This window comes from Chinchilla lanigera, unplaced genomic scaffold (assembly GCF_000276665.1).
Source record: "Chinchilla lanigera isolate Chin_1 unplaced genomic scaffold, ChiLan1.0 scaffold00098, whole genome shotgun sequence".
Taxonomy (NCBI): domain Eukaryota; kingdom Metazoa; phylum Chordata; class Mammalia; order Rodentia; family Chinchillidae; genus Chinchilla; species Chinchilla lanigera.
Genome location: NW_004955499.1, coordinates 7,759,205 through 7,771,654, shown reverse-complemented (window position 1 = coordinate 7,771,654; position 12,450 = coordinate 7,759,205). Strand labels below are relative to the sequence as shown.

Genomic DNA, 12,450 nt, shown 5'->3' with positions numbered 1-12,450 from the left:
ATACATAGAAGGATAGCTGGGATAACTGTACTGCTGATGTCTGGAGGTTTATTGAAAGGAACAGTTAATGCTTAAAATTTTTTTCATATTTTGACCAATTTTGCATGCTTATATCGGGTAATCTGAGCAACTGATTTGAAGATAACAGTATGTAATAAAACAACCATTGGTGAATTCATACCATCTTGTCTAGTGAAACTGTATTGTCTCCAATGTTTTTCTTAACAATTATTTTCTTATTCCCTTTAATGATTTGATCAATCTTCAATTCTTACATCTGGTAATCTGAGCACCTTCGTTGAAGATAATATGTAATATAACAACCACTGTTAATTCCTATCATTTTATTTTGAAACCCTGTATCATTTTTGATGTTCTTGGTTTTGTTTACGTCCTTGATGTTGGTATTTTGCTGTTTTTTTTTTTTACTACTCTCTTTAAAATAAAAATAAATTCAAAAATAAATTCAAAAAAATTACTAATGATTCACTGGATGGGAAATCTGAAGAACTCTGTAATTATTCTAAGCCATTAGATTCAGGACTATTCACTATGAAAAATGTCAAACTATCGAGATTATTTTTTTAAACAGACTATAAATGACATAGAGTTAAACTAAATGGATACCTAAGATATATGCTCAGATAGTCCAAATATCTTTCTTACTATATAGCAAAGCACAATTTCGGTCTATAAAACCAGGTCTGAATGGAATGAATTGGGTACTCCCAAATTCATACTTTGAAGGCCTAGGCCAGCGGTGAGAGAACCTTTTAGAGACTGAGTGTCCAAACTGCAGCCCAATGCTCACTTATTTATTGCAAAGTGCCAACACTGCAGTGAAACTCAAATACTGCGTTTTAGTTTAGAGAAAACAACATGGCCGCTTGGCTCGTGTGCCGACAGAGAGGGCTCTGTATACCCCCTGTGGCACATGTGGCATACGTTCCCGACCACTTCCCTGGGCCCTGTGGTGGTTATCTGGATTCAGGGCTAGTGGAGAGGCAATTAAGGTTAAACGAGGTCACAAGGTGAGGCCCTGGCCCGATAGCCCTGGTGGCCTTCTAATGAGAAGAAGGAGTCACAGCCGATCTCTGCGTCTCCACACACGGGCAAAAATGAAAGGCCATGTGAGGCCACAGCGGGAAGCTGGGAGAAAGAGCTGACCGGGAAAGTGACATTTTCTGGCACTTTGATCTTGAACAACTGGCCTCCAGAAAATGTGAGAAAATAAGTGTCTATTGTTTAAGCCTCCCTGCCTCCGCTCTTTGGTTTTGTCAGAACAGGCTGAGCACACCAATATAATATCCTCATTGTTTCCCAAGTTTACAACTGTACTGAGCGTGAGTTCCGTTTGCGGGTGAAAGTAAATACCAACTCTTCACCCTTGCGGTCCTGATGCAAGAACACAGAGGCCGATGTTTCATAAGTGCAATGCTTTGGGTCTGGACCCCGCTGCCCCTGGGCTGGACCATCTGCGGCGGGCACTGTTCCGCTGCCGAAGAATCCTTAGTAGTACCCTGGTCTCTACTGCTAGTACCGGTGGCAGCCCCCACCGGCAGCTGGGACAATCCAATGTCTCCAAACACTGTCTCCAAACACCGCTGAGGAGGGAAAAATTGAGAACCACTGTCCTATACTTAGAAAGACGTATTTGGGAGCAGCCCAGATTTATACAGAGAGCTGAAAGGAAGCATAAAGAATAACAACATCCTTTCAGCTGAGGAAAGAGCCGGAAACAGTGGGAAAGGTCACAGGAGGCTTTTCCATCACGTTCAAGCTCTTTTGTGCCCGTTCTGCAACCACATTCGGGAGCCATTTTCTTTCTTTTTTGTTTTTTTTGTTTTTTTCCGGTACCGGGAATCAAACTCATAACCTTGCGCTTGCCAGGTAGGCGCTGTGCCACTGAGCTAAATCCCCAGCCCCCTCGGGAGCCATTTTCAAGGATTTAATTCTGACCACATGTGTTAATTCGGGTCCATTAGACTCAGAGTCTTCTTTTTTATTTTAAAGAGAATTAAAAAAAAAAAATAACAAAATAACAAAGACATAGACCAAAACAGTAAAAATGATGCAGGGTTTCAAAACAAAATGATAGGGATTCACAGTGGGTATTACATTACACAATGAAGTTGCTCAGATTACCTGATGTAAGACTGCAAGATTGATCAAACCATAACATGAATAGAAAGGAACCACATGCAGAGGAAGCATTAAACAGAGGGGAAAAGGAGGAACCAACAGCAGGAAAACAACATGACAAGGAGAAGCCAACACATATCAGCTATAACCATTAATGTAAACAGTCTCAATTCACCAATCAAAAGGAGCAGACTGGCAGAGTGGATCTAGACTCAGATGCTATGGGGAAGAAAGCTGTTGGTCCTTCCTTCCACCGTCCCTGGGAAGAGGGCACCCAGTACATCCCTGGCCTCTCAGGTCTGAGAGGAAAGGAAGTAACCAGCAGGCTATTTGGGAGAAAGCAGGTTTCCAGGTAACGCTGCGACATCCAAGCTGTGTGTGTGTGTGTGTGTGTGTGTGTGTGTGTGTGTGTGTGTGTGTTCTGGCCACTGAAGACAAATGTCACTAGAAAGAAAAAAATACTGAATAAATCTGGAGCCACAGGTTGGAAGAGAAGGAGAAAAAATAAAGAGCAAGTCCTTTGGTTGAACAGCACTAATCAGGATGCTATAAAGGGCCATAGTTCTAGAGGCTTGTCCACCTGAATCCTATCTTCAAATCAACAGGCGGGTCCAGAAGGCTCCTTGAGGGTTTGGATAAGATGGATTAACAACCCCCACTCCACCTCCGAGACTGGGTCTGGAGCTTGTTGCATCTCTTCTCCGAGTGTGACCTGCACCCAGGCTGATCTTTGACAGAACGTGTTGGGCCGCTGAGGCCTACAGGAGGCGCTGTTTCACTTCTGTGATCACTTCCAGTTCTGGGATGTGTGCAGGCTCCATGACACCCTTCCTATTATGGTGGAGGCCCCCTTAAAAGATGACTATCTGGGTCAACTGTGCCCTCTGATTTCATGAATAAAAAGAAACTGGCGAGAATAGGACAGAAATCACAGCCTAACAATAAGTCACACACACACCACCACCACCACTACCACCACCACCACCACCCAGACTGCAGCTGAAAGGCAACACAGCATGTATGTGGGGGCTTGTGGAATGGCCCCAGCTCCTTCGCTCTACCACACACGGGTCCTCAAGGCAAAAGAGGCGCCATAGGACAACCTGGAACGGCCCAAGGTGAGAGCACCCTTCTGAAAGGGGATGGATAAACAGCAGTATGCCCACTCTGAGGACACCCACTTTGCATTACAGATAAGCGGACCCCAGACAGACACAAGCACGCGGATGGAGCTCTGGACCTAGGCTGAGTCTACAGTCATTCTTGCAGAGCCATACCCTCCCGGAGTCCATCCTCATCGCCCCTGGAAAGGACAGAATTGGGAGGATGGAGAATACAGTGGCTGCCAGGAGTTAGGGTGGCACTAGGAGGCTTCCTGCACCAACAGGAAGCTTTGGGTCTGAATTGCGGTGGGGTGGCATGCACCCACACACACATGATCACATCACACGCCCAGCCCACATTTACAATTCCTTGTGAGTCTAACGTCATTCCAGAACAGAAAGCTTCAAGCTGTGTGTGATGGCACAACTCTAGTCCCAGCTCCTTGGGAGGCTGAGGCAGGATGATCGAGAGTTCAAGGCCATAGAGTGGAACAGCTCAAGGCTATAGAAGACATAAAGTGCTGATACGTTCGGGTGAACCACACAAACAATATGCTGAGAGGATGATGGCAGACAAACAAGCCACCCTCCTGGGCATGATCCCACGCACATGGAAAGCCCACAGGAAGCAAACCCAGACAGACGGGAGGTAGATGAGTGGTTACCAGGGGCTTGGGAGGCAGGAGTGAATGGGGAGAGACCACTAAGGGCGACGAGTTTCTTTTGGGAGTGATGACATGCTCTGAAATCGATGGTGGTAACACTGCACGACCCTGTGAATATACTAAAGATCACAAAACTGTGCACTTTAAATGGATGAATTATCTACTTTGTGAATTGCACCTCAGTGAAGCTGCTACAGCAACAAAAGAGCCAGGTGCAAACTGCTATAAATTCATCTGATGACGGGTTCTTTCTGTGCCTGAGAACTCCATTATGTATGACATACGTGGAAGCTGGACGTGCACGGAATTTACCTCACCTACTGACATCCTAGCCGTAGCTATTGACCCACAGCGTTTTGGGGCAGGCTGAGAACTGCACACTACATATTGCTAGGGTGGGCCACTATCAAAAATTCAACATTGAAAGTGTGTCTCTGCATGCCAATGCACACCCTCACCAAGGCCAAAAACTGTGAAGCCGAACTGTCATTAAGCCAGGGATTGTCTGCATTAGGACTATGTAGGATTTACTCCTCTTTCTTCTGTCTCGGGGGCTGTAAGAATCACCTCTGATGCTCTTTCAAATGACATCCCATCCCCTACCCTGAGGGGCAGTGTCCCCCAGGTATGTTCAGGAAGATAAAGATGGCGCTGCGATCTAAGTCCCCCTTGGGAACGTGGTAGGTAGGACCAACTGGCTGCTGCTTCACCTATGTTCCCCTACAGTAACTGCTCCCTCGTGCCTGGTTCATCTCTGCTCATGGACTCCCTGGGGGGGTGCACCTCTCCAGTAGCATCAAAATCCTACCCAACCTGCCAGAGCTGCCTTCCCTAGCTGCTCCACCTCCTGCTGATGGAGCCTGTCCCAGAATTTCCACGCCTTTGGGAGGCGCCCATTTCCACCAAGGCCCGGAGTGGTCCCTTTCACACACTTCAGCGGCGCTTTCCCAGAAGGCTCATCCCACATCTCCGTACACTCCACAGTGGTGCATACACAGCAGGTGCAAAGAACAGGCATCCCAGCAGCGGGAGGCTGGAAGGATGCTCGGGATTGTACGTGCTGTTCACTATGCCTCACGACGGCCAACACGTCTACTTCAAAGGGCCCATTCTCTCCAGCTCTCTACTTTGATGACAAACTGCACAGAGCGCAGCCTGAAGAGAGACGCCTGCCAGAGTCCCTCTTACCTGCCTCGCTGCCCAGGGACAGGGCCTGAGCACAGGTTTTACGGGAAACTGGTCAGTGTACAAACAGCTGTATCGCTGTCATTTCCCAGCACATACCCAGAGGAACATAGGAGACAAGACCCAGCCAAACACTTCTTGCTTTGTTTTCTATAAACCAGAAGAAAAACAAATATCTCAAATGTATATGGGAGAGGGCTGGGGATTTAGCTCAGTGGCAAAAGCGCCTGCCTGGCAAGCGCAAGGTCGTGAGTTCGGTTCCTGGTACCGGAGAAAAACCAAAAAAAAAAAAAAAAAATGTATGTGGGAGAAAAAAATCAGAAACTATGCTATGCAGTGGTGCACATATTTTAATAAGTGTTTCTATTCTTTTCTAAAACTCATTTACAGGGCTGGGGATTTAGCTCAGTGGCGCAGCACCTTCCCGGCAAGCACAAGGTCATGAGTTCGATTCCTGGTACCGGAAACAAATAAACAAAATAAATAAATAAAATAAAATTCATTTATGCTCAGTTTTATGAGCTAAATAAAACCCTGTAGGGTTAGGGTGCAGCTGAGTGGCAGAGCATGGGCCTAGCCCTAAGTCTAACCCTAGCCCTAACCCTAAGGCCCTGGTGCCATCCCCAGCCCTGAAGAAAGCACACAGAACCAGGCTTTGAACCTCCGATGAAGGTTCTCAGCATTCTTGGGTTTCTGAGGTTTTGTTTTCAAGGAGGGGTTGAAAAATCCCTATGACATTATGAGCTTGAGAAATCACATTTCTAGCTCGTAAAGTCGACACATCATTTGTTTTTCAGGCACGGAAAAAAATACAACAGGTAGCAGGCTCTTCGTCCTGCAGTAAGAAATCCGCTCGACAATTTCACTTACTCAGAAGCAGGCGTAGGCAAATCCCTTCCTTGGCTCCCACTTCCTGTCTAGATCTCTCTTCTATCTTCCGTTACCTGCAACGGAATAACACAAAAGTAAGTAAGGCAGAACTGTCAACAAGTGCACAGCCCCATGTGTCCTGGCCCCTCTATAGCGGTCCGGTATCTGCATTTAGTAAGTGTGGTCACCCACTGCGTGAGGTCACACTACATGTGACCTTGGGCCACACGTAGGGCAGTGCTCCCATCACATCACAGCACCCAGGGATGTTGAGGCCATTTTCACTTGTGGATGCACATTTTACGATGCTCATGCAGTCACAGAATCACCCAAGGACACGGAGTTCAGAACGCACCCTGTGAGGTGGATTCAGAGAGCGACCCCACGAGGCGGCAGACAGCCGTCTCGGTAGCTTCAAGGCTAACACTCTGTGCAGTGCTACAGCGAGACTCTTCCACATTCCCGCTCAAGAGTCAGCGCCATCTCAGGCTGACCGTGACCACAACATTGCCAGGGGATTCTGAGGAGCAAGCCGCCTTCTCGGCTCTCGGGACCACACCATCTCCTGCGCCACGCTAGAGCACACGGAGCAGAAATGCAGGCACTTCTAGAAGTGAGGGCAACTGAGCAAAATCTCACGCTGCAAAGTCTGCACAAAGACTTGGGGAAGAACTTGCTAGGGGAAGGGCAAGAATGATGAGGTATTAACCAGACGCACAAGGTCATTCAAGGTCAATGGAGACAGTGAGCAGCGGACAGAGAGTTGGCTTTCAACTGGGGCCCTGGGTGGAGCTCCCAAGAACTGCCACAAACCTGAGTCAACGCACAGCCCACGCTGCCATCCTTCCACCACCAGCTGCTTGCACACTGTATATCTGAGTAGAAATAAAGGAGCCAGGCACAGTGATGTGCACCTGCAGGCCCAGCTACCTGAGAGGCCGAGGCAGGAGGATCTCAAGTTGTGAAGCCAACATTGGCAACTTACTGAGACCTCGTCTCAAAATACAGTGGTACGTGGGTTCACCAGCTTAATTCTTTCCCATGATTCTGTTTGCAAACCGAATAGGATGAGAACTGAATGAAACGCAATGGTTAGGTTTAATGCAGACCTGAAGGGAGAATTTGATTTGGTTCTCATCCAGTTCAGTTTGCGACTACAATTGTGGAAAGAATTAAATTCCTGAACCAAGGTAACAGTGTAGAAAAGGAAAGGGCTGGGAATGTAGCTCAGCGGTGGGGCACTTGCTCAGCATACACAGCGCCCTGGGTTCAGTATCCAACAGAGGGAGGGAGGGAGAGAGGAGGGAGGGGGATAGAGAGGAGGGGGGGGGAGAGGGAGGAGGGAGGGGGAGAGGAGGGAGGGCGATGGAGAGGAGGGAGGGAGAGGGAGAGAGGAGTGAAAAAAGAACAGACCTGCAGGCCCCTTTGCTCCTAATTAATGCTAACAAACTAACTCTGGTTAAGTTTCCTCAGTTGTAAAATAAGGACATTAAATTATTTACGAGGTTTCCTCCACATCAAAGCAATGTAAGGGGCTATTTTCCTGCAGACTTCTCTTGTAAATTCTAGAGGCAAATACTTGTTTAGAATTTATGGAAGAATTTGTGGGAAAAAAGAAAGAGAGAAAGAAAGAGAGAGAGAGGAAGGAGGGAAGGAAGGAAGGAAGGAATGGAGACACCCTGAGGGAGAGAGGATGTGCATTTCCCACAGCTGACTGAGTCTAGGACTACCCAAAGGGTGCAATATGTTTCCAGACTGGTTGCAGTGATCAGCACCGCAACTCCAGAGAAATCCAAACTGTGCTATAAGCAAAACAATGTGAAAAATCTCAGCTATGTTCTCAGAAGCCACTAAGCATGACAGCAGAACAGGAGCTTCCTCCAGGTGACTTTTCCTAGCTCAGCGGGCCCTGAATGAACCTGACATGACAGACAGGAGTGGCAGGGGCCACCGCAGTGCCAGGCCAGGGTGTCCTCGGTACAGTTCAAGTTCTCAGTTCAAAGCCCTGTTTCCTATGTTACCAGTATCCAACGGCTCCCATTCGTACTGATACGACGTGTTCAATAACAGACTGTTAAGTCCTCTGAATCACCGGTTCCCAAGCGGCGGTGATTTTGCTCCCCAGGGAACGGACGTGGTTTAGTTGCCAGAACTCGGGAGGAATCCGCTGGCATCTAATGGGCAGATGGTTGGTGGGCACGCTTGAAGGCCCAGCGCAGCTCCTTAGCAAAGACAGCTATTCAACGCTGACGCCAATATTGCCCCAACCGAGGAGCCCTCTTTTAAAGCACACTAACACTCTTACCATTTCACAGAGGGTATGCCCTACATATTTTCACTTCCCAATCCATTTTTATTCTTTTCAAAATACTACATGAAGGTGGCTTTTTAAAATAAAATACAGGTGAGTCTAAAGCCTTTTCAAAAACTATGAGCAGAGAGCTTGTAGGAGCTCCCTCAGCCCCACTCCCCACTTCTACTTCCTAAAGCAGCCGCTTTCAAATCTTAGAACTGCTGTTATTATCGTTGGTGTTCTTTGGTACTAACTTCCAAGTTTCTGAGTAGCCTGCTTGTGATACAAAAAATACTTTGCAGGACGAAGTACCTTCTGCAATACCAATTTTCAATATAAACTGTGGATCATCTCACCCAGAGAAGAGTTACATTTTTAAAAATTTCTACAACTAATTCTATGCCTAACTTTCCACATTTTCCCAATCTTTTTTATGTAATTCTTTTTTTGTTGTTAATTCTAGACACATTATTTTAACAATGGGATGGGTACTGCTGAACAAGCAGTGTGGTATGATTAAGATTCACCTCTTATACAACTTCTTGACTTTTTTGAAGTTACTGGTTGCCTCTGTTTTTTCCCCCTTAATTTTTCATTTATTTGTCTAATAGTTCTGAGGGTTGAGCCTAGGGCCTTTATACTGAGTTATGTACTCAGACCCCCTTTTAAATCAGTATGTGATACATAAGGAGTGGACTCATCTTGGGGAATTAGTATGCTGACACACTGCATCTTCATCCTTCTTACCACTTCCCCTTTACAAGTCTCCTGCAACTCACAGACCACCCCCCCATTTCCACAGAGTCTATCCTTTCCTTGGGCAATTCCTCCAAGTCCCTGGCACATTCTTAAATTCAGTATTTCGCGGGGTCAAAAGCTCAGATAACACATCAGCTCTGTGTGCTTCTGCTTTCTAGCCCCTCCACAAACCCCTCTTCCAGGCTTACTCCCTCCCTCTGGTGGGGTCGTTAGAGAAACTATGGGTGAGGACTGAGTTCTACTGATACTCTAGACACGTACAAGCATTGCCATTCCACCCTTAGTAATCACTGGAGGGAAATCCTCAAAATTCTGAGTGCGAATCATTTGCAAGTAATTCTGACTTCCAGTGTTGCGGTTAAGAAATATGAAACCAATCTGGTGACAGAGAGTTCGTACGCGACTTTCTTTGAGTCCAGGAAAGCACTCAGGCGCTGTCTGTATCTCTACCGTTGTAACATGGTGCTATCTTGGTTACTTTTCTCTCGTTGCTGAGACAAAATACCCAATGCCCAAATTAAAGAGGGAAAGGTTTATTTAGCTCACAGTTTGTGGAAGTTTCAGTCCATATGAGTCTGGCTCCAAGGCAGAGTGGTACATGGCAGAAGGCAACAGTTCATGGCAGTGGAAAACAGCAAAAGCAGCAAGAGTAAAAAGGAAGCAGCAGCAAAAAGCGCAAGGCTCTTTCTTATACTGTATGCAGGTATCCTGCCCTGGGGTGGAAATAGCGCTCACACCCATAATCCCAGCTTTAGACCATGGATCAATCAAACACTCTGGAAGCCTGTCCCATGACTGCATAAGGCTTTGGGGGAACATCCAGACACAAACCATAACACGTGTGATGGTAAGCTTTGAAGTGGTAACATTTTTTATTCATTCTTCTAATCACTTTGTACGAAATTTGTCTCTTCTACAGATTTAAGAATGTGTGTGAGGTATGGTAGCACAAACCTGTACTCTCAGCACTTGGGAGGTTGAGGCCGGATCATCTAAGTTCGAGGCCAGTCTGACTTATAGAACGAGTTAAAGGCCAGCCTGAACTACATAGCAAGACCCTGTCTCATAAAACACAAAAAGGAATTTGGTGGGTTGTTTTTGTTTTGTTTTGGTTGGTGTATTCTCCCTCACCCCCTAATTCCTATTAGACAAATATGTGAATAATCACAACTCCGTTGGCCAATAAACCTCTCTGCGCTAACTATATCTTCACAATCTAACAAGGTGTCCCCTAGCTATGTGTGGTGGCTGGGTATAAGCACACAGCTACTAGGAGCGACAAACTAATTTTTATTTAATTCCAATTAAGTTTAGTCACATGCAGCTAGCAGTAGCATATTAAAGCAGCACAAATGAAAAGACTTCGGCAGAACAGAAAAAAAAGACAACACAAAAACCAAGGCATTCTAAGAGTCTATTAAACTTGAATTCAGAAGGAAAAGATGAGTCGAATCTCTAAATCCCATGGTCAGTTTTCCATATAAAGTCCCAGAATTTAATTCCTTATGGCTTCCTTCCTTGTAGGAACAAGGATCTCAGAGGGTACTGCAGAAGTAGAAACATCTCTTTCTTCCTAATGAGGAGTGCCTCTCAACTAGAATAGGTAAAGGGGCCCCCTGTGCAACATCTAAAATAAAAGTTATCAGGAAGGAACATGGTAGCATCTTCGTAGGCTGTGGATGACTACACTTCTATTTCTCTGTGTTTTGGTTGAAAAAATTGCTACCTCTGTAAACTGGGTGTTCTAGAAGCAAAGAGAAACCAGAAAATGCACACTATGGCACTCTCCACCCATGCACATATTCAATCAATATAACCACAAATATAGCCAACTGCTGTCCATGCACTCTGTCGGGGGTGGTATACGCACAAAAGAAAATCACATTGTGCTTCACAAGTCCTACACATTCGCTGCATAGATGGCATAGGCACGTAATGTTCCATCTGAATTACTGGAATCACTTTTCAGTAAAGCCTCCAGCCTAGCATACGGGCAGGTACGTAATAGGTGTATATTTAAAACAAATACGGAACAAGATTAAAACCAAAGGAACATCACTAAACGGAAACGTCAGCTCAGAGGAAAAGCAGACATAGTGGCACAGTATGTACAGAGAAATAAATATCCACGGATATTTGTTCTGTCTTGAGATAAGTCATTTAATGCCCGTTAGTTCCTGCAAAACACAAATCTTTATTACCTCATAGGTTTTACAAGTTCAGTGTGAAAGCAGAAGCTATTCAACTGAAAAGAAAAACAGACACTACATAAAACACTTACACAAACGTGATTTCCTCCATGTCTTACGAAGCTTAATAATAAGTATTTCATGCTTGTAGAACTGGCAAAATCAATACTCCATAACAGAAAGCAAACCAAGAGGAAATTTGAATAAGCTAACAGTCACACGGTATTTGTTTCTAGGTATTTATGATTATTCAAATTACAATGACAGATTAAATTTTACTTAGTACCTTGAAATTAATCTTTAGCAAAACACAAAGGAACTGCAACATTTAAAGACGATGCACTAAAGTCCTAGGATAACATGTGATCTTTCTTCCTTGGCCAGTTGTCAGTCAGGAGCAACTTCCCACAGATACGATGCCGAAGTTTGCAAAGATAACCCACGCATGACATTGATCAGCTTTTTCTTTATGGATGCAACAGCGTGTCAGGAGGTTGGGAAGAATCCTAATTAATGTCCTTGCATCACAAAGCACTGTCTCCACATTTTTGCAAAAAGCATTACGCTTAATTTTAACTGTGATTGTCAAGCACATTATTTATTCACTCAAATTATGATAAAAGTTTCTAAACACCATATGGTCCTGGTGCTCATATTTCAGTTTCTATCATTTGCAAAACACACCCAATTCCCTCCTCACCTGGAAACGTCAAGGGTACCCTCTTCAGTTTCACAGAACCACCCAGCAAGCAAATCCCGCTTTGGAAAACAATCAAAATGTACTCGAAACCTCCCTCTTTCGGTCACCACATTCAACTGTTCACTTACATAAATACTTCAAAACCCGGGGCACAGATGTCTATATAGAGAAAAAATAATTACCGGCTAACACAAGTGCAAAATAGTAAAGCAAAAGACAAAGGAATCACAACATTTAAAGATGATGCACTAAAATCCACTCTTCTTTCCTCTTCCTTCTTTCCTTCCCTTCCTTCCTTCCTTCCTTCCTTCCTTCATTCCTTCCTTCCTCTCTCCCTCCCTTTCTCTTCCTTCTTTCCTTTCCTTCCTTCCTTATTTCTATTCTTCCTTCCTTCCTACCTACCTTCCTTCCTTCCTCCCTCCCTCTCTCTTCCTGCTTTCCTTTTCTTCTTTCTTCTATTCTTCTTTCCTTCCTCCCTCCCTTCTCTTCCTCCCTCCCTGCTCTTCCTTCCTTCCTTCCTTCCTTCCTTCCTTCCTTCCTTCCT

At 45.3% G+C, this 12,450-nt stretch overlaps 1 protein-coding gene across 1 annotated transcript in view; it reads right to left on the bottom strand.

The window, feature by feature from the left end:
- Tbl1x (transducin (beta)-like 1X-linked) overlaps positions 1–12,450 on the bottom strand; it is a 189,196-nt gene that overhangs the window by 124,514 nt on the left and 52,232 nt on the right. The window contains exon 2 of the mRNA XM_005406543.2: positions 5,966–6,039. The gene's annotated coding sequence lies outside the window, so the exon portion shown is untranslated. The remainder of the gene's footprint in view (positions 1–5,965; positions 6,040–12,450) is intronic.